This window comes from Rhineura floridana, chromosome 5 (genome assembly GCF_030035675.1).
Source record: "Rhineura floridana isolate rRhiFlo1 chromosome 5, rRhiFlo1.hap2, whole genome shotgun sequence".
NCBI classification, from domain to species: Eukaryota; Metazoa; Chordata; class Lepidosauria; order Squamata; family Rhineuridae; genus Rhineura; species Rhineura floridana.
In genome coordinates this window covers 119082506-119101716 of record NC_084484.1, presented here as the reverse complement: position 1 = coordinate 119101716, position 19211 = coordinate 119082506, and positions in this window count along the sequence as shown.

Below are 19211 nucleotides of genomic sequence, written 5' to 3'. Positions count from 1 at the left end.
CCAATTACCCATTAAATTTTGTGATAATTGTTTTTGTTGTTTTCACTCTGTTTACTCCATGGAACCCATCTGCACTGCATTTCAACTTCTAAAAGAGCAGTTGAGTAATTATTATTATGGACTGCCTTCAAGGTGATTCCGATTTATGAGCGACCCTATGAATAGGGTTTTCATGGTAAGGGGTATTCAGAGGGGGTTTACCATTGCCTCCCTCTGAGGCTAAGAGGCAGTGACTGGCCCAAGGTCACCCAGTGAGCTTCATGGCTATGTGGGGATTTGAACCCTGGTCTCCCAGGTCGTAGTCCAACACCTTAACCACTACACCACACTGGCTCTCTTAGTTGAGTAATACGTTGTGATAAAAAGCAAAACTAGAAACTAATACTGAAAGGGCCCATGGACACTTTCCCCCTAACTTTTCCTTTAAATAGGTCAACTCGTTAACCTAAAGGCACACACTAGTGATGGAAATACCTGTCAATTTCAGTTCTCTCATTTTTTCATATTTTCACTATTAAATTTAGTTCTCCACATTTCTGCAGCAATTAGTTTTTTACAAAAATATTCATAAAAATTCTCCAGCATTTTAATGATTTCCCCCCCTAATGAACACATTTTTGTAAGCAATTTGGACTAATGCACACATTCTTGCAAGTCATTTCTCATCATATAATGCATTTTTGCATGTTATTTTCACTCATATATTCATTTTATGTACACTTTATTTATTTATTTATTATTTATTATTTGATTTATATTCCACCCTTCCTCCCAGCAGGACTTTACCCTAAGATATGCATTTTGTAAACATTGGTTGGTTGGTGAACTGCATCGCAAAAGTGTGAATTTTGAAGGATGGTTGTGTTTTGGTTCCCATATTGTTTCAGAAAGTGCAAATTTGATAAAGTCAATTTGAAATGTGAACTGAATCAAAATTCTTGCCCATCCCTAACACATACACTGGTATCAGTGTCAAAGGTAAGACAGCAGCCCTCCCCCCTCCAGCATGGACCAACAGCCATTTGGCTCACCCCCCCCATTGCTGATTGAAGAAAACAGCATAGATCCAAGTGTATGTGATTTTTGTTTTGTAATCCATCTTGAGAGATTTTAAAGATGAAAGGCAGAGTGAAATAATCAAAGTAAAATAAACAAACAAATCCCTTTCTGGATCACAGTTACAGAAATGCAGAGAGAACAATCCTAAACATGTACACTCAGATGTAGGCCCCACTATGTTTTATGGGGCTTACTCCCAGGTAAGGGTACATAGGATTGCTTACCTTGGAGTTAGTCATACTGAACTCATTAGGATTTTATTTTGAGGCAAAACACATACAGTTGTGCTGCATTACTTGTAATACATTTATTTTTTGTAAGTAAAGGAATTAAGTATTTATTTGGAACTGAAATCCAGTTGTTCACAGAGTGCAAGGAAATGCCCCTGGAATGCCTCTGGAACAGAGTTTTCCTGATTGGACCAGGTATTAATCCAGCATCCTAGAACAGTCAACTGAAAGCCATTGTAGGCAGGCAAAACTTAACAGCCAATCTTGAGATTAACTGAGATTCCTAATGAGATGGGATCTCATTTAGGGTAGGGCCACAGTTCAATGGACAGAGCATCTGTTTTGCATGCAGGAAGTCCCAGGTTCAATCCCCAGCATATCCAGACAGGAACGTCCCCAGTCTGAAATTCTGAGAGCCATTGAGTAGACAATACTACAATAGATGGGATAGTGGTATAAGGCAGCTTCCTGTGTTGTCTTCTCCTTCCTACATTGAGATTCCTGACCTTTGCTAATAACAAAAGAATGCACTAAAGTTTTTCTCTCTATATTCCATTTTATAATTTTTCCACTGTGTTCTATTCCCTAGTGCAGTTCCTGACCTTATTTATTTATTATTTGATTTATATCTCACCCTTCCTCCTAGTAGGTTCCCAACAGGTGATATAGGCTGGATTACTGTAATGCACTCTATGTGGGGCTGCCCTTGGAGCTGGTGCCAAATGTGGTGGTACGACAGCTCACAGGGGCAGGGTATTGCCAACATGTTACCCTGCTGCTGAAAGAATTGCACTGGCAGCCCTTTAGCTACCTGGCTAAGTTCAAGGTTTTCGTTTACAAAGCCATATGCAGCTTGGGACCAGAATACCTGGAAGATCATCTTACACCTTATATATCCAGTCAATCACTAAGCTCTGCAGGTAAGGGCCTCCTGAAGATACCATCTTATCAGGAGGTCCATTCCGTGCAACATAGGAAGCTGACCTTTAGTGTGCACCTACCCTTCAGAATTCCCCCTTAAATATTAGACAGGCGGCACCTCTGTGTCTGTGTTGGAATTGCTTTGCAATATGTTTTTAAAGCTTCCTAAAAAAAGATGTTTTTAAAGATGTTGTGTTTTAATATGTTATTAAAGATGTTTTGTTTTAACATGTTTTAAAGTTTGTTTTTATGATGTTTTAGAGTGTTTTTGTTTGCCACCCTGCAATCTTACTGGGAGGAAGGGCAGGATATATATTTAATAAATAATAATAATATCCAACATCAGTCATATCAGAATAGACCCATTGGAATCAATAGACTTAAGTTCATTCATTTCAGTGGGTCTACAAAGGCTCTTACCATATATGTCCAAGCTGGATTTAGAAAAGGAAGAGGTACTAGAGATCATATCGCAAACTTACGTCGGATAATGGAACAGACCAAGAAATTTCAGAAGAAAATCACCCTGTGCTTTATAGCTTACAACTGAGGAATGAGATTTCTGATTATTGCCTTATAGATTTCTGATTATTGCCTTATAGATTTCTAATTATTACTAATTATTGCTAATAATCACAATGGATCATTTCATTCCTCTGTGTTTGATTTAGAGCAAAGTAAAATCCAAAGCAGTGTTTTAGCATGAAATATATTTTGAGGAACTATGCTCTGACTAAAACCGAAAGCATCGGATGCTGACAAGATTGTGGTCAAGCTTCAACAGCAGTTAAAGTTGCTTAAGTAGCTGAATGAGATGGAAGGCATCTGGGTGTGCTAATATTATTTTGTTGTACACTGCCCAGAGAGCTAATGCTAGTCGGGCGGTATAAAAATCTAATAAAATAAATAAATAAATAAAAAATATTAATTTTGTCTACGTGGCTTTTGGATGCTTTTCGGAGTAAACAAGTTAGATGGGCGAGAACCAGATGCCTCTAGCTGACCACCTGATAGGAAGGGGGCAAGGACATAGATACCTCTACAGATACCTCTGTAGCCACTATACAAGATATGATGTATTGGTGCATTGGCCAGGAAAGGACAAGCACGGGACGTTGGGCTCCCTGTAGCCGCTAAGCCTCTCTCCAAAATCTTGGGCACGTACCTATGAGTTGGAGGAGGGTAACAAAAACAGGGTAAACACAGACACATCACATGCATGCAAAATCATCTGGCAGCTCCAAATCTGAAAGCAATCGGCCCTAAATCAATAGCCCAAATAAAAATTCATACCCACCCTGGGTGTGTCCACCCGTACACGAATTCTTGATCACAAAAACTTTATTGATGGTTGTCAGGAAACAGAAAAAGCAAAGAAGCAAAGGTAAAAGTGCTCTGTTCTTCAGAGCAAGCCACAGCAATCTGGCTGTTCGGAAGGAGCTTGACGAGCAAGGCACCCAGAGCCCCAAGCCTTCTCCAAAATAACCTGTTGAGAGTTTTCAATTTGGCTAATTTCAGTAGGGGGTGGTGTCACGAGTGTTGTTAAGCCAACCATGATCTTAGGGCAAATTGTCTGTTGGAAAGCAGCAATTGGGGAATTCTGTACACAAAATTCTGTATGCAGAGCCCAATCAGCCAACAGAGAAACAGACGACACAGTTGAAGGGGTTAGTGTCCTACGTTTGGGGGTGGCAGACCCACAGGGGGGTGGCTGGATCATCTTCTAGAAGCCATGAGACACGACCGTGCGATGGCTCGGGTTAGGACACTGGCTGGTTGACCAGGCAGGGAAAAGATTGGTGAGGTTTTATGAGACAAACAAATTGTTTAAAGTAAATATAAGTTTAGCCTATTAATAAATTTGCGCATGCGTACAATTTAACCATCTGATAGGATCCTACTAATATCAGTTTATAATAAGCAGGGAGCAATATTTGAAAAGACGAAAGGTACTCTTGCCACTTTAAGCTAGCTGATTTAAATATTGGCTGTCGCTTTCCTCTGGTGGAGACATATTTCAACGCTATAAAATCAGATGGGCATTGAGATGAGAGGAGTGCCACTTTTTAGGGAAAGTTGTTGAATTTAACTATTGGATATTGGCATGTGAAATTTAAAATTTTATAAAAGAATATTATAAGTTATGTTAAGGGAAATAAGTTGATATACGATAGGACTATAGAGGAAACCTATTATTAAAGGTTATTAAAGGAACAACATTTATTTATAAACAGTACTGTGATAAATTTTTGTATGTACAGAAAACATCTGATAACAGCTGTTAAGTTTTCCATCCTTCCTTTTTTCTTTGGTAGTTGTTTCGGGTGTCTAGACCTACCACCATTTTCCATTTTCAGTAGGGTGTTGGGTCTGGATGTTTGAAAGGAGTCATGGGATTGCACTATTTGTTTTATTTGTCGTCTTCATGTCTTTAATTGTGTGATTCGGACCTGTTTTTCTTTGTGTGCGCAATTGTTTTTTGGTGTCTAAGTAGTTGGTAGCATAATCCCTTGAGTCCTGGGTCCCATGACCACATCCTCCTTTATCGGCTCAGTCACGAGCAATCTTTTTGGATTAAATAGGCTTGCCCGAATCTACCCCTTTCCATTATGATTGGTCGACTTATGACTAAGATTTGCGCTTTATGGTCAATATAGGGGCTTGTAACTTTCTAAGTTGTCCCAGACAGCTTTTTGCCAGAAGCTGCTCACAACGAAGCTGTTTCTGTGTTAGCATAGATGGATTCCTGTTTATAGAACAGGAGGAAGTGCTTTCTCTAGTGCCTGTTTCTTTGTGGCAATGCAATAAGATAAGGGGCAATGTAACTACAAAATGAGTGTGGGCTTTAAGTTTGATAATAATAAGTGTCAAGTACAGGGGTCTTCTATAGGGGGAAAGTGATTGTGTCTGGCCTGATGGTTGTGGCAGGTGGCCAACTGCCATGACCATTGGACCTAGACTGATATTGCCCATTCAATGGATTCTTATGCTTATGCTTATATTGTTTTGCCAGGAAAAGGGGAGTATATGTGAGAACATATAAAATTCATGGCAAAACAGTGTCTCGTTGTTTATATGAGAATTTCACTCTAAGGGAATTCTTTGCTTTGCTTTGCTTTGCTTAGGGATAAGATGAAATGGAGTAATTAGATATTGGTTTCCACCCACACATAGGCTGCACAATAAGAATATGTATAACTAATATCTACATATTGGAGAAAACCATGATGAAATTAAGCTCATATTGTTAAAGGGTATTTTAGGATAACATTAGAAAAAACGCTAATGTTGAAACTATTTCTATTTTTATGTTAAGAGTCGCACACATTCATTGCCTCAATATATAAAGATAAACAGCAGATACTAGGCAAAAGAACATTTCTGTTTTGTTTTGGGCCATGACAAGGAGGGAGATCTCTTTGATAGAGATACTCGGCTTGTTTGATGAAACTGGCTGAATGTTTTGTAAGCTTAAATCTATTTCATCAGACCGGTGAGCAATATGCTGCAGGTTTCCTGTAGGGGGCAACGGTTTTTCTTCACATTTGCCTTCATTTTGGTCATTATTTCATTTCGCTGAGATGCAGGCCATCCATACCTCTTCTGAGAGTAAAGCCATCCATGCCCAGAAGCAAGTTAAAGATGAGAGCTGCTGGTTGCCTATCCCTATCGACAAGAACTTCCCCTAACGCCCCATATGAGGGAGCATGCAGAGTCAGCTATAGGAGAGTGTCTAAGCAGTGGCTTGAGCTTGTCTTTGATTATGACCAAATGAAAGCAACCCCTGAGGCCAAGGATAAAGACCCTCAGGAGGAACATTGGACCTTTAAGTCCAATGAGGGGCAGAATAACCCCCTTTCTCTGAAGTCCATTGTATGCTGAACCCTGATGGCAGAAGACGTCTGGACAGTCGCTAATCACCCATGACAGAATAACTAAAGAACTTTCCTCGAGGGCCTAACAATCCTTCTGGTTTCCAATTGTGTGGAGCAGAGGGTAGCCTGGGAGAGGGAAGTTTCAAAGGTTGTAACCAATGGACTTTTAAATTGGACTTTGAAAAAAAAATTGGTAATCCAAAATTAAGGTAATCTTTTGGGCTTTTAAGCGTAAGGTCTAAGTTGTTGGTTTGAGCAAAGGTTAATGATCTGATGATCCAAAAAGGGTGAGGGTATATTGCCTGAAGCTCTCACTAGGAATTTGGGGTTTTGCTCAGAAGCTTAGGTACCCCTAATAAGAATAAAAGTCGATATCTCCTATATCAAGTGGGAGGGACCCCTCAATCTGTCTTGGCAAAAATAGCAGGTCCCAATTTCGCAGCAAATGTCTATATATGAGTTGGTGGAGCTTCTTATTCTCTTGCTTAAGACATCACCTTCTAAATGAGATAAGACAATTCAACTTGAGCCTCTCAAAATCGTACCGTGGTCACCAATAATCCCTATTAAAGTCTCTGTTAAATCGAGGTTGTCTCTATACCAGAAAATTTATAAGCCGTTTGCTCTGCAGTGTGCTGTAGAGGGAGTGGTTAATAAAACCATGAGCATCTTAGTAGCTGCTCTAGCATTTGGTGTTTTCCATACCACCATTTAGATGTATGCCCAGAAGTGGGAAAAGAAGGGAAGGGTTACATTGGATCATATTGGGGAACGAGAGTCTAAGTGCCCCCCAGGGAAAAAACTTGTCTTCATTGTCTAAGACATTTAAATACAAGCCAATTGGAACAGTTGGAGGATCCAAGACTGGGGTCTTCAGGATCAGAAATCTCTGATTGAACCTCAGGTTCAAAAGGGGGGGAATGAGGAATGAGATTTCTGATTATTGCCTTATAGATTTCTGATTATTGCTAATCATCAATTATTAATGGATCATTTCATTCCTCTGTGTTTGATTTAGAGCAAAGTAAAATCCAAAGCAGTGTTTTAGCATGAAATATATTTTGAGGAACTATGCTCTGACTAAAACCGGAAGCATCGGATGCTGACAAGATTGTGGTCAAGCTTCAACAGAAATTAAAGTTGCTTAAGTAGCTGAATGAGATGGAAGGTATCTGGGTGTGCTAATATTAATTTTGTCTACGTGGCTTTTGGATGCTTTTTGGAGTAAACAAGTTAGATGGGTGAGACCCAGACGCCTCTAGCTGACCACCTGATAGGAAGGGGGCAAGGACATAGCTACCTCTGTAGCCACTATACAAGATATGATGTAAAATTGATTATAAAAAGTTGTGCATTGCCTGTGATTCTTCAGAGTTAGTTCTACGGAACTTCTCTCCCAATGCATTGGTCTCTGCTACTCTTATATTTTCAGTAAACTCTGTCCTTTGGAGCACAATAAATCAACTGGAAAGTTTTTCCTTCCACACAGCAAAGTCTTTGATTGTGTAGATGATGAAAAACTATGGAATGCTTTATTTATTATTTGATTTATATCCCACCCTTCCTCCCAGCAGGAGCCCAGGGAGGCTTTAACAGAAGTGGAGCTGCCACAGCATCTGATTGTCCTGATGCTCAACCTATAATCTGGGCAAGAGGCTACTGTAAGGACAGAATATCAAGAAGCCAATTGGTTCACAATGAGAAAGGGTGTGAGACATGGTGTATTTTATCACCCTCCTTGTTTAATCTACATGCAGAACATATCATACGTAAAGCAGTATTGGACCAAGATGAAGGTGTGAAAATTGAAGGGAGAAATATCAATAACTTAAGATATGCAGATGATACCATACTACTAGCAGAAACCAGTAATGATTTGAAATGAGTGCTGTTGAAAGTTAAAGAGGAAAGCACAAAAGCAGGGCTACAGCTGAACGTCAAGAAGACTAAAGTAATGACAACAGTAGTGGTTAAGGTGTTGGACTATGACGTGGGAGACCAGGGTTCGAATTCCCACATAGCCATGAAATTCACTGGGTGACCTTGGGCCAGTCACTGCCTCTCAGCCTCATTAAAACCTTATTCATAGGGTTGCCATAAGTCGGAATTGACTTGCAGGCAGTACACACACACAAAGTTGACAGTGAGGACATTGAACTTGTCAAGGCACAGTAATGGCACAGCCATTAACCAAAATGGAGATAATAGTCAAGAAATTTGAAGAAGGATAGGACTGGGGAGGGCAGCTTTGAGAGAACTAGAAAAGGTCCTCAAATGCAAAGATGTATTAGTGAACATTAAAGTCAGGATCATTCAGACCATGGCATTCCTGATCTCTACATATGGATGTGAAAGTTGGACAGCGAAAAAAGCAGATAAGAGAAAAATCAACTCATTTGAAATATGGTATTGGAGGAGAGCTTTGCAGATACCATGGACCGCAAAAAAGACCAATAATTGGGTGTTAGAACAAATTAAACCAGAGCTATCATTAGAAGCTAAAATGATGAAACTAAAGTTATCATACTTTCGACACATAATGAGAAGACATGATTCACTAGAAAAGACAATAATGGTGGGGAAACCAGAAGGGAGTAGAAAAAGAGGAAGGCCAAACAAGAGATGGATTGATTCCATAAAGAAAGCCACAGACCTGAACTTACAAGAACTGAACAGGGTGGTTTCATCATTTTAGCTTCTACTGGTAGTTCTGGTTTAATTTGTTCTAACACCCAGTTATTCGTCTTTAGCGCAGTCCATGATATGTGCAAAGCTCTCCTCCAACACCACATTTCAAATGAGTTGATTTTTCTCCTGACTTTAGTGTTCAGTGATACATCTTTGTATTTGAGGACTTTTTCTAGTTCTCTCACAGCTGCCCTCCCCAGTTCTAGCCTTCTTCTGATTTCTTGACTATTGTTGATAATCCTTGACAAGTTTAATGTCTTCATTGTCAACTTTAAAGTTGCACAAATCTTCTGTTGACATTACTTTAGACTTTTTGATGTTCAGCTGTAGTCCTGCTTTTGTGCTTTCCTCTTTAAGTTTCATCAGCATTTGTTTTAAATCATGACTGGTTTCTGCTAGTAGTATGATATCGTCTGCATATCTTAAATTATTAATATTTTCCCTCCAATTTTCACATCTCCTTCATCTTGGTCCAATCACGCTTTCCGTATAAGTTCTGTGTATAGATTAATTAAATAAGGTGATAAAATACACCCTTGTCTCACATCCTTTCTGATGGGGAACCAATTGGTTTCTCCGTATTCTGTCCTTACAGTAGCCTCTTGTCCAGAGTATAGGTTGTGCATCAGGACAATTAGATGCTGTGGCACCCCCATTTCTTTTAAAGTATTCCATAATTTTTCATGATCTACGCAGTCAAAAGCTTTGCTGTAATCTATAAAGCACAGGGTGATTTTCTTCTGAAATTCCTTATCAGATACATTAACACTGTTGTGTAATGTATTTGGATATGGATTACAGTATGTTTCCAATTAAATGGGGTGCTATGCAACCCATACAAATATTGTTCAAAAATGGGTGCAAGCAAATATTCTCATAATTAAATTTTTTGAAGTTGAGTCATCCCCCCCATATTGCAATGAAAGAATTCTTCCATTATAATAGGCAAATAGTAAAGCAGCATTTTAAAGGTAGTTTAATCTTTTTTGAGGTCAAAGAATTTCACTATGTGTTTGAGATTTTTAAATGTAGAAACAAGTGTAAAAACTGTATATATTTCTACTTTGCCAAATATATATATATAATAAATACATTTAGGAGGCAAAGGCATTGAAGTAAAACATTATTCATTACATATGGAATAGAGACTGTTGAGCAAAGCACTGATGTGTCTACTGTCTTACTGAGTACAAAGGGATGTCTTACTACCCACCTTAGTACTTGCTGCCTCATCAGATGTGAGCTTCTATCTTTCCAAAGACTCCTTAGCCTTCTTAAAGGCTCATTAGTCTCTCAGCTTTATCTTCTAATAAGCAAGCGTGGTTGGTTATATTGCAGAGCCACTTACAAGGCAAAATGTAAGAGTGCAGCCAGCTCTGTGCTCCACTGTCTGATTCTGAAGCCATCAGAGTTAGATTCCAATTACTGCTCTGTGATTTTGGTATGAGCCATCCCTTTAAATAGGCTTTAGATTTTTGAATGCATAAACCTTTCCCCCTTGACTGTAAGGCTACTGTTACAATAAATTCTAACATCTCTCAATGGGAATCGTGGAAAAGAGGAGTAATTCACAAGCCTTCCATTTGTTTTAAGAATAAAAATGGCAAATCCATCCCTTCAACTGTCATTCTAGCATGACTTAATTATAGATTAGTTTGTACATGCCATATAGCATACTTCTAGCCAGATAATATGTAGGGAAATTATTTTTTCCTGTCTAATGTAATGTATTTATTATTATTATTTTATTATTATTTTATTACACTTTTAAACCGCCCTATAGCAACAGGCTCTCAGGGCGGTGTACAATATGATAAAACCACATTTAAAACCAGCGAATGTGGATAGAACATGTAAATATAAAAACACATTAAAACAGATTAAGACAAAAATAGAACATACAACTAATTAATTAACATTAAAATTAAACACAAAACCAAAACTAAAACTAACATATGACATATACGACACATTTGTGTGGCATTAAAAAATCAATTCAGCCTTTTTCCAATGTGCATTGTTCTAGATTAACTATAATAATAAATACATTCTGTCTAATTTATTCTAAATTCTTTCCCATTTCCCCACAATTCCATGTCCATATTTGATTGATCAGTCATAATTCTAGAGAAAAAAATCTCTTCCATATGATAAGTGAGCAGTTGCAATATTGCACAAAATTCCTGTGGCATTCAGAAATTGTGGCTTTCTTGTTAAAATACGTATATTATTGTCTGTAGTTCAGCTATATATTCAGAATGACCATTAACTCACTGAATGCTGTATGATGACACGCAGAAAGCAAAGCGAAATCTAGTGACACGTTTAGCCCCAAAATCCCACATATGCTATAGTGTTACTTGCTGTTTCACCCATCAAGCTGACATTTTTTATTTCTCCATATTTCTAAAATAACAGTTTCAAAATAGGGATTTTTTCAGCTCATAATGCCTTGATATATTCCACAGAACACTCTCTTGCTCTAAAATTCTGCCTACAGACATAATTTATGTCAACAATATTATAAGCATTTGTGTGAGTTTTGCATCATCATTCTCAGCATTATTAGTTAGTCATATTCCTCACAAATGTGACCCAAAACAATTTAACATTAAAACCAATTAAAACAAACACAACCAATAAAAGCCTAAAAACACATCTATACAGATAAAAGACAAGTCCTACAGATCCCACCCCACTAAAAGAGGCGACAAATACCTGAAAAAAAACTGTATTCATCATATTAAGCACACTGCAACCACTGTGTCCCCTCTAAACCCAAAGGCATTAGGGGCAGGCAAAGGGAACAGTGGAAGCTGTAGTGGGTGTTCCTAATTGGAATAAGCAACTGTCTTTTGATGCCCACTGTACTGAGAGGGAAAAAAACTCTAAAGGGTTAATGTATCTAGACCTAGGAATAGAGAGTGACTTTCCTCAGTTGTGAGTTTAGTTTCTCTTTTTCCTCCTTGCCATCTGTTGTAACCTCTAATGGATGGTGATGTTAAGTAAAGGTCCAGTTTACAGCCATGTCTGTCTTCCTTGGAATGAGACAAAGAACCTATTCTGCAACACTTGGAGCCTTTTTTCACACTTTCTCTACAGAATCTAGAACAACAAAGCCAGTGTATGCACAGGGATGGGGAACCTCTACCCTGTAGACCAATTGTGGCATGCCAAAGGTTCCACTTTGCTCTGCAAGTTGATTTTCCACAAACCATGGGCACTTGTAAATCAGCTGTCATTACTTGTGACATTAGCTGATGGATGAGAGGGAAGGGCTCAGTTCTGTATTGGCTGGGAATGTTTGTTCCCAGCAGCAACCTGTGGCAAATGCAGGAAGTAGCTGAGCACAACCAAAGGAAGCCTGTTATATGCAAGAGCCCAAATGAATGCAACAACACCCAAATGAAAGGATTTGTTGTTAATTCCAAGAGGAATTTCTGTATGTTAGGAACATACAAAGCTGTCTTATACCAAATCAGAACATTGGTCCATCTAGCTCAGCATTGTCTGCACTGACTGTCAGCAGCTCTCCAGGGTTTCAGGCACGTGTCTCTTCCTCTCAGCCCTACCTGGTAATGCTGGAGATTGAACCTGGGACCATCTGCTTGAAAAGCAAATGCTCTACCACTGACCTATGACTCTTCTCCAAAAGAACACAATCAGCAGACATCCTTCCTATCCATTTTCTATTTGCTTTTTTTTTTCAATTAATTTTTATTCAAATTTTCAAAACCAAAACAATACAAAAAGAAAAAACACAAATCAATAACTAATACAATAAAAAAGAGAAAAAAATATTAAAATATTGACTTCCGATTTGTCGTAGTTCAGCTATAAGTCTATAATATATAACAAGCCTGTCTCTTAATAGATTATAAAATCACCTTCCTCCAGCGGTTATCTTAATTGGTACCAAATCTCATTAACATCATATCATTTTATTCTTCCACAAAAAGTCAAAGGGAAGTTTCCAATCCTTGAGATATATGTCCATCAATTTTTTTTCTAGATAAACATGTCAATTGATCCAACTCATCAAGTCTACTAAGTCCAGTAATTTCAAATCGCTCTTCTTCCATTATCTGTGTTGGTTCCATCTTCCATCTTCCATCTCTACGCACCCAATAACCTTGCTGTCATAGTCATATAATAAGAGTCTGATAGGAATTTCCTTTATCACAGATATTTCCTTGCCATCAATTCCGAACGTATCACTGAAGTATTGTTGCAAAGCCGCATCTCTGTTCCTCTTTTTTACAGAATACACTAACAGATCTCTTGAAGATTTTTCCATTGACACAAAACAGGGATTAATTCTGTTAACTTTCTCCATTTCAAGTTCCATCAAATCCTTCCAGTCCAGGAATTTTTTTGAACCGATAATATCTTTATCTCCAATCTCTTCCTCAATTCCTTCAGGGACAGCGCTGAGTTCCAAACCGTAATATTTGTCTCCAGGATCCATCCCAGCCAGAAAATCCAAATCTTTTTCCATGTCCATATTTAATCCAATCTCCATAGTTTGAACCTTGCCTTTAATTTTTTTCATCCTTTTTTTGTTTTCCAGATCTATCTTTATTCTCCTTTCTCACAGAATCCTGAATTTCTTTCAGCTCCTGTCTCATTTCGTCAAATTCAATTCTCAACGCTTGACTATTATTTCTCAGTTCTTGTTTTATTGACTTAATCCCATTCATTATTTTCTGAAACATATCTAAAGATAAAGTTCCTTCTTGTACATCCATGATCTTCTTAATTGTCATTCTTAAAACCAAAGGAACAAAACTCTTTCAATTTTCAATGTCCCAAGCAAAGAGCAATTTATTTTTTTTATCCAGTTACAAAGGAGTTAATCTTTCAAACCAACTGACGTCACACTCTAGACAGCCCTTATCTCTTATATGCCCAGAAGTGCAAAAACAGCTTTAGTTCATAGCGTCCAAATAACTAGTAGCAGAAAGTGTTGGTCAGTGACGCAGGTTGTGAGACTCACAGACAAGGTTTTTTAGCAGAGAGAGAGAAACCTGAAGCAGAAGGGTTAAGCTGTGAGAACAGAGTTCCAGACAATCAAGGTCAGTGGCTGACTGAGAGTGTGATAAGGTGGGAACTGGCAGGAACTCAGAGTGGGGGAAGAAATGTCAATGGAGAGAGATGTGTCTAATGTCTTTGCCTAGTAAAGACTCTTACATGAAACTTGCCTGGCCTGTCTTATTCCTGTTCTAAACGGCTCTTGGATTCAAACCACGTCTGACCTACACACGCACTAGCCAACAGGGGTTATGGGCCCAGATTATGAGGCGTGGTAGCGGGTTCGAGAGACGGTGAAGTGGCGTTGTTGCAGAGAGAAACAAAGCGCAAGTGAGAGGCAAGTAAGAGTGGGCAACATGGCTGTAAATCTATTATCCGGGATGCCGATGGAGAGGCTGAATGCTGTAAATTACTCCAGCTGGAAATGGAGAATGAGAGCTGTTCTGATTAAAGAGGATTTGAATGATGTCGTGGAAAAAACCCCTCCGGCAGCTCCTTCAGCAGCGTGGCTGAAGAAAGACGAGAAAGTGAAGGCTTTTATTACTCTGGGGCTATCAGATTCACAACTGTTGCTGGTGAGTAATGAGCCGACGGCTAATCAGATTTGGGAAAAGTTAAGAGCCGCGCATGTACAGCAAACTGCGGGAAGCAGGCTGTGTTTAGCACGGAAGCTATATCAGATGCGTTTTACAGATGATGTGACTATGGAAGAGCATTTGGCTGAATTTCGTAGATTAAATGCTGAGCTCCAAGATCGAGGCGTTCATCATAATGACTTACAGATGGTATATCTCCTGTTATCTTCATTTGATCAAAAATGGGACATGCTGGTATCTGGTCTGGAAAGTCAACCTGATGGGAATCTAACTTTGGACTTTGTGGAACAGAAACTTCAACAAGAGTGGAATAGGAGACAAGAGAATAAGAAAATAGAATTAAAAGAGGCTGAGACTGTGTCTGTACAACAAAATCAAAGAAGCAGGGAAGAGACTAAAACATGTTATTTTTGTGGATCACGTGGGCATATACAGAGACAGTGTTTAAAGAAGAGGAATAACAGAAACTTTGAAAGTCAGAGAGCAAGCGTGAACTTTGTTTCTAAGGAGAGCAATAAACTGATTAACTCTAAATGGCTTCTTGACAGTGGAGCGTCTAATTGCCTAATCACAGACTCTAGTTTATTTTACACTTCAAAGCCGACGCAGGAGAAGCTTTATCTGGCTGATGGATCGACTCAGGACGCAACTGCGAGAGGAACGCTGAAGATGGGTAATTTGGGAATTTTAACAGATGTATTATTGATTTCTGGTTTAAAATATAACATTCTATCAGTGAGAAAATTGGCTCAAATAGGTTGTAAAGTTACATTTGAAGGGGATAGATGTTTTGTGAGAAAAGATGGTGAAATATGCATGCAAGAGAAATTACAGAACAAAATGTTTATGGTTGAGTGCAAGCTTGATAAACACATGTGTGCTTGGATAGCAGTAAATAAAGAGAAACATGATAATTGTGTCCATGAATGGCACAGAAAACTGGCACACACCCATTTCCAAAAGATACAAAACACCCCAAAATATAGTCAAGATTTGAAGTTAAAACACTGTGAGCATGTGGATGAGTGTGAGGTATGTTATAAAACAAAAATGACTGTGAATCCAGTAAATAAGAGCTGTGAAAGCACGACTTCTGAACCCTATCAGCTCATACATGTGGATTTAGCTGGACCTTTTCAGTGCTCAAAAGGTGGAGCAAGGTTTTATTTAGTGATTGTGGATGATTTCTCCAGATTTACACATGTGTTCTTATTGAAAAAGAAAAGTGATGCAGAAGAGAAATTAAAGGCATTCATACAGAGAACAGAAACACAACATGGGGTTGTTATCAAGAATATCAGATCAGATAGAGGTGGTGAATTTACCAGTAATTCATTTCAAACATATTTGGAAAAGAAGGGAATAATTCAAAGTCTCACTGCTCCCTTCAGCCCATCCTCCAACGGAACGGCAGAGAGGAGGAACCGGTCATTGCAGGATTCAATGAGAGCAATGCTTGCAGATGCAGATATGAATCAATCTTATTGGGGTGAATGTATTCTGTACACTGTTTATATTCAGAACCGCCTAATGCACAGAACAATAGGCATGTCTCCCTATGAGAAACTGACTGGAAGAAAACCCAGAGTGAAACACATAGAACGTTTTGGGGCAAAATGCTGGGTACATGTAGTAAAACAAAGAAGACATGGTAAATTAGGCTCAAGAGCGCAGGCAGGATGCATTTTGGGATTTCAGAATTCATATTACAGAGTTTGGTTACCTGAGAAACAACAAGTAGTGTTAAGCAGAAACATAAAAGTGATAGATAAACCTTGGAGAGACAGTCAAACAGTGATTCTAGAGAGTGAAAGCAAACAGGAAGCTGCGGATGTTCCTTTCGGGCAGCAAATTCCATTAAAAACTGCATTAAAGGATTTAATTCATAGTGGCAAACGTACAGTTAAAAGACTGAGAGGTGAAGACATAACAACACATGATACAGAAATGCCTAGTACTAGTGGTGCTGGTCCGAGTAAAATTGAGAGTGAAGAAGAAATGGAAATAGATAATGTCAGGAAATCAGAGAGAAAAACGAAAGGTCAACCTCCTCAGAGATTTGCATTTAATGTTACACAACAGAATAACGAAACAGATGAAATTCCAGTAGAATGGGAAAAAGAGGGACCAATAGATAAAGAAACAATGGATCTAATGTGGAAGTTTTGTGTTGAAGAATGAAATAAATGTATTATCAAATAAAAGTGAACAAACATGAATCTGTGAAACTTGTGTAAATAAAGAATAAAGAGAAACTGAACTGAACTGAAATGTAAATAGAAGCTGTAAGAACACAAACCATGTACTGATATGTATTTGTAATGAAAAGTTAATGTTGTAGAAATGTAATAATTGTAACATGATGTTTTGAAGTCTGTAAGTCTCAGGTGGGGGCTGTTGGTCAGTGACGCAGGTTGTGAGACTCACAGACAAGGTTTTTTAGCAGAGAGAGAGAAACCTGAAGCAGAAGGGTTAAGCTGTGAGAACAGAGTTCCAGACAATCAAGGTCAGTGGCTGACTGAGAGTGTGATAAGGTGGGAACTGGCAGGAACTCAGAGTGGGGGAAGAAATGTCAATGGAGAGAGATGTGTCTAATGTCTTTGCCTAGTAAAGACTCTTACATGAAACTTGCCTGGCCTGTCTTATTCCTGTTCTAAACGGCTCTTGGATTCAAACCACGTCTGACCTACACACGCACTCGCCAACAGAAAGAATGAGCAGATTCGTCAAAAAAAAAAGTAGACCAGAAAAAATAGTCCCAGACATATATTACACAAAAGTCTTATAAATCAAAAAGATTTTTCTTTTCTCTTCCAATCAGAAACCCCTCATCCGTTGTAATCTTTATAATGCTAATTTCCATGTCAGCTTTTTGCAATAAAAAAAAGATAGGCTATTTTTATTTTCTTCCCCCTTAGTTCCGTGAGTAAAAGAGAGAGTTTTGACTCACCCAGGTTTTCTTAATTGCTGGTTCTTTGACAAATCTCTTTAGCTGTATAGATAACAAAATAATGAGCGTAGACAGGAGAATGCTTGCCTGTTAGACCGTTTTTCTTTAAAGAAAAAAAAACGGGTCACTTATTCAGCTGAGCTAGCTAGAAATCCTAGCTCCGTCCGAGCTGCTGGAAGACCTTCTTTCACAGACAATTCTGATGAATTCCAGTCTCCAACAAACACAACAAAGCTGTGTGGGAAATCTCACGTTTCTTCCTTATCCGGAAGAAATTATCCCCAGTCAAAAAAAAACCCTTCTGACTGGATTTAAAACTGAAAAAGTTTCATCCAAGACGGGAGCCCGTCTCAGAGGCTGCACAGGCGGAGGGATCCTCCTGGGAAGTCCCTATCCATTTTCTATTTGCATTGTTGTGTATGAGAACATGCGAGGCTTCATGTGCAGTTCTGTAACCCATCACATTATTTTGTAAATGTTAACACATGTAGCATATGTGTCTCTTAAGCCTGAGACAGCCCAAAGTCAGTAGGATACAAATATTGGGCACAAGTTTTCCTACAAAGAGGATGGTGGTTACACCTTGACAAAATTATTGATGACATTTCTTCTGCTTTTGTTTTATTTTATTTTTATCAGTCTCTCTTGACATGCACTCCATGATATAACAAGACAACTACCTAATTCCCTATAGTTTCTTTTATTTATTTATTTATTAAATTTATATCCCTCCCTTCTTCCCAGGACAAACATCTAAAACAGCTTAAAAACAGACTTGAAAATATATTAAAATAAAACATCTTTAAAAAGATTTTTTAAAGTTTTAAGAGCATCTTAAAATGCAATTCCAACAGACACTGACTGTTTCTTTTGCAATGATTAAGAACGCTGGAAAGATAATTTGTTGTGTGCATATGTTTGAAATCTATATATCCAAAGGCTGTCTTCTGGAATTAGAAGGCTAAAATTGGAAAGCTCTGTGAAGATATGTACATTTTTCCTCCCAATAGCAGTTTTGGAGGCCAACATTTTCATCAGTAAAATGGCCCACAGGGAAAGCGTTAAGCCCCTGCCCCATGCCACGGTACTGATCTGAATTAGGGAACCTCCACAGTGCCTTTTGTAAATTCAAAAACATGGAAATGCAATCATATATTTCCTGTATTATCTGGGTTGGCTGTAATGTATTCCTGGCAACATAGGCAACATTCACAAATAGGCAAAAAACCTTGCAGTTTAAGAATGTACCTATAGCCCACAGATGTTTCTATCAAACTTTTAAAAGCAGGGAAATTGGGAAGCTATAGTGAATGCACCAGGGGAGCAGGAGAACTTTATTTATTTATTTATTATTTATTTATTAACTGACCCTCTCTCTCAGATATTGTACTGATATCAGATAAATTTGTCAAAATGCAAACACAAATTGGGTTGGTCTTTCACAGTCCAATCCACTTCCTGTGTAGCTTGGAAGAATTTGGTAACGGGGGATTTTATATATCCACACATATATAATCATAGATATTAGAAGAAATATGTTTTGGAATCATAAAGAACTAAGCAAACGGCCCACTGGCCTGTTTAGGGACCCTAAGATCATCCCATGGGACCCCAGAAAACCAGATATTAGAAGCAGACCTGTGTGTAGGCCTAGAAGAAGCAGGAAAAGTGAACTTAGTTTGAACTCTTTGTATTCTTGCTAAATCTGCCGGTGCATGACTGACAGATATTGATTTCCCTATTGTTTGGAATCAAGGAGTGTTTAACTTGTGAGAAAAAGCTATGATTGATGTAACGGAGAAATCGCTAATATTTGATTCTTGGGTAAAGCAATAACGCCATCTAGGGGAAAAATTATGAA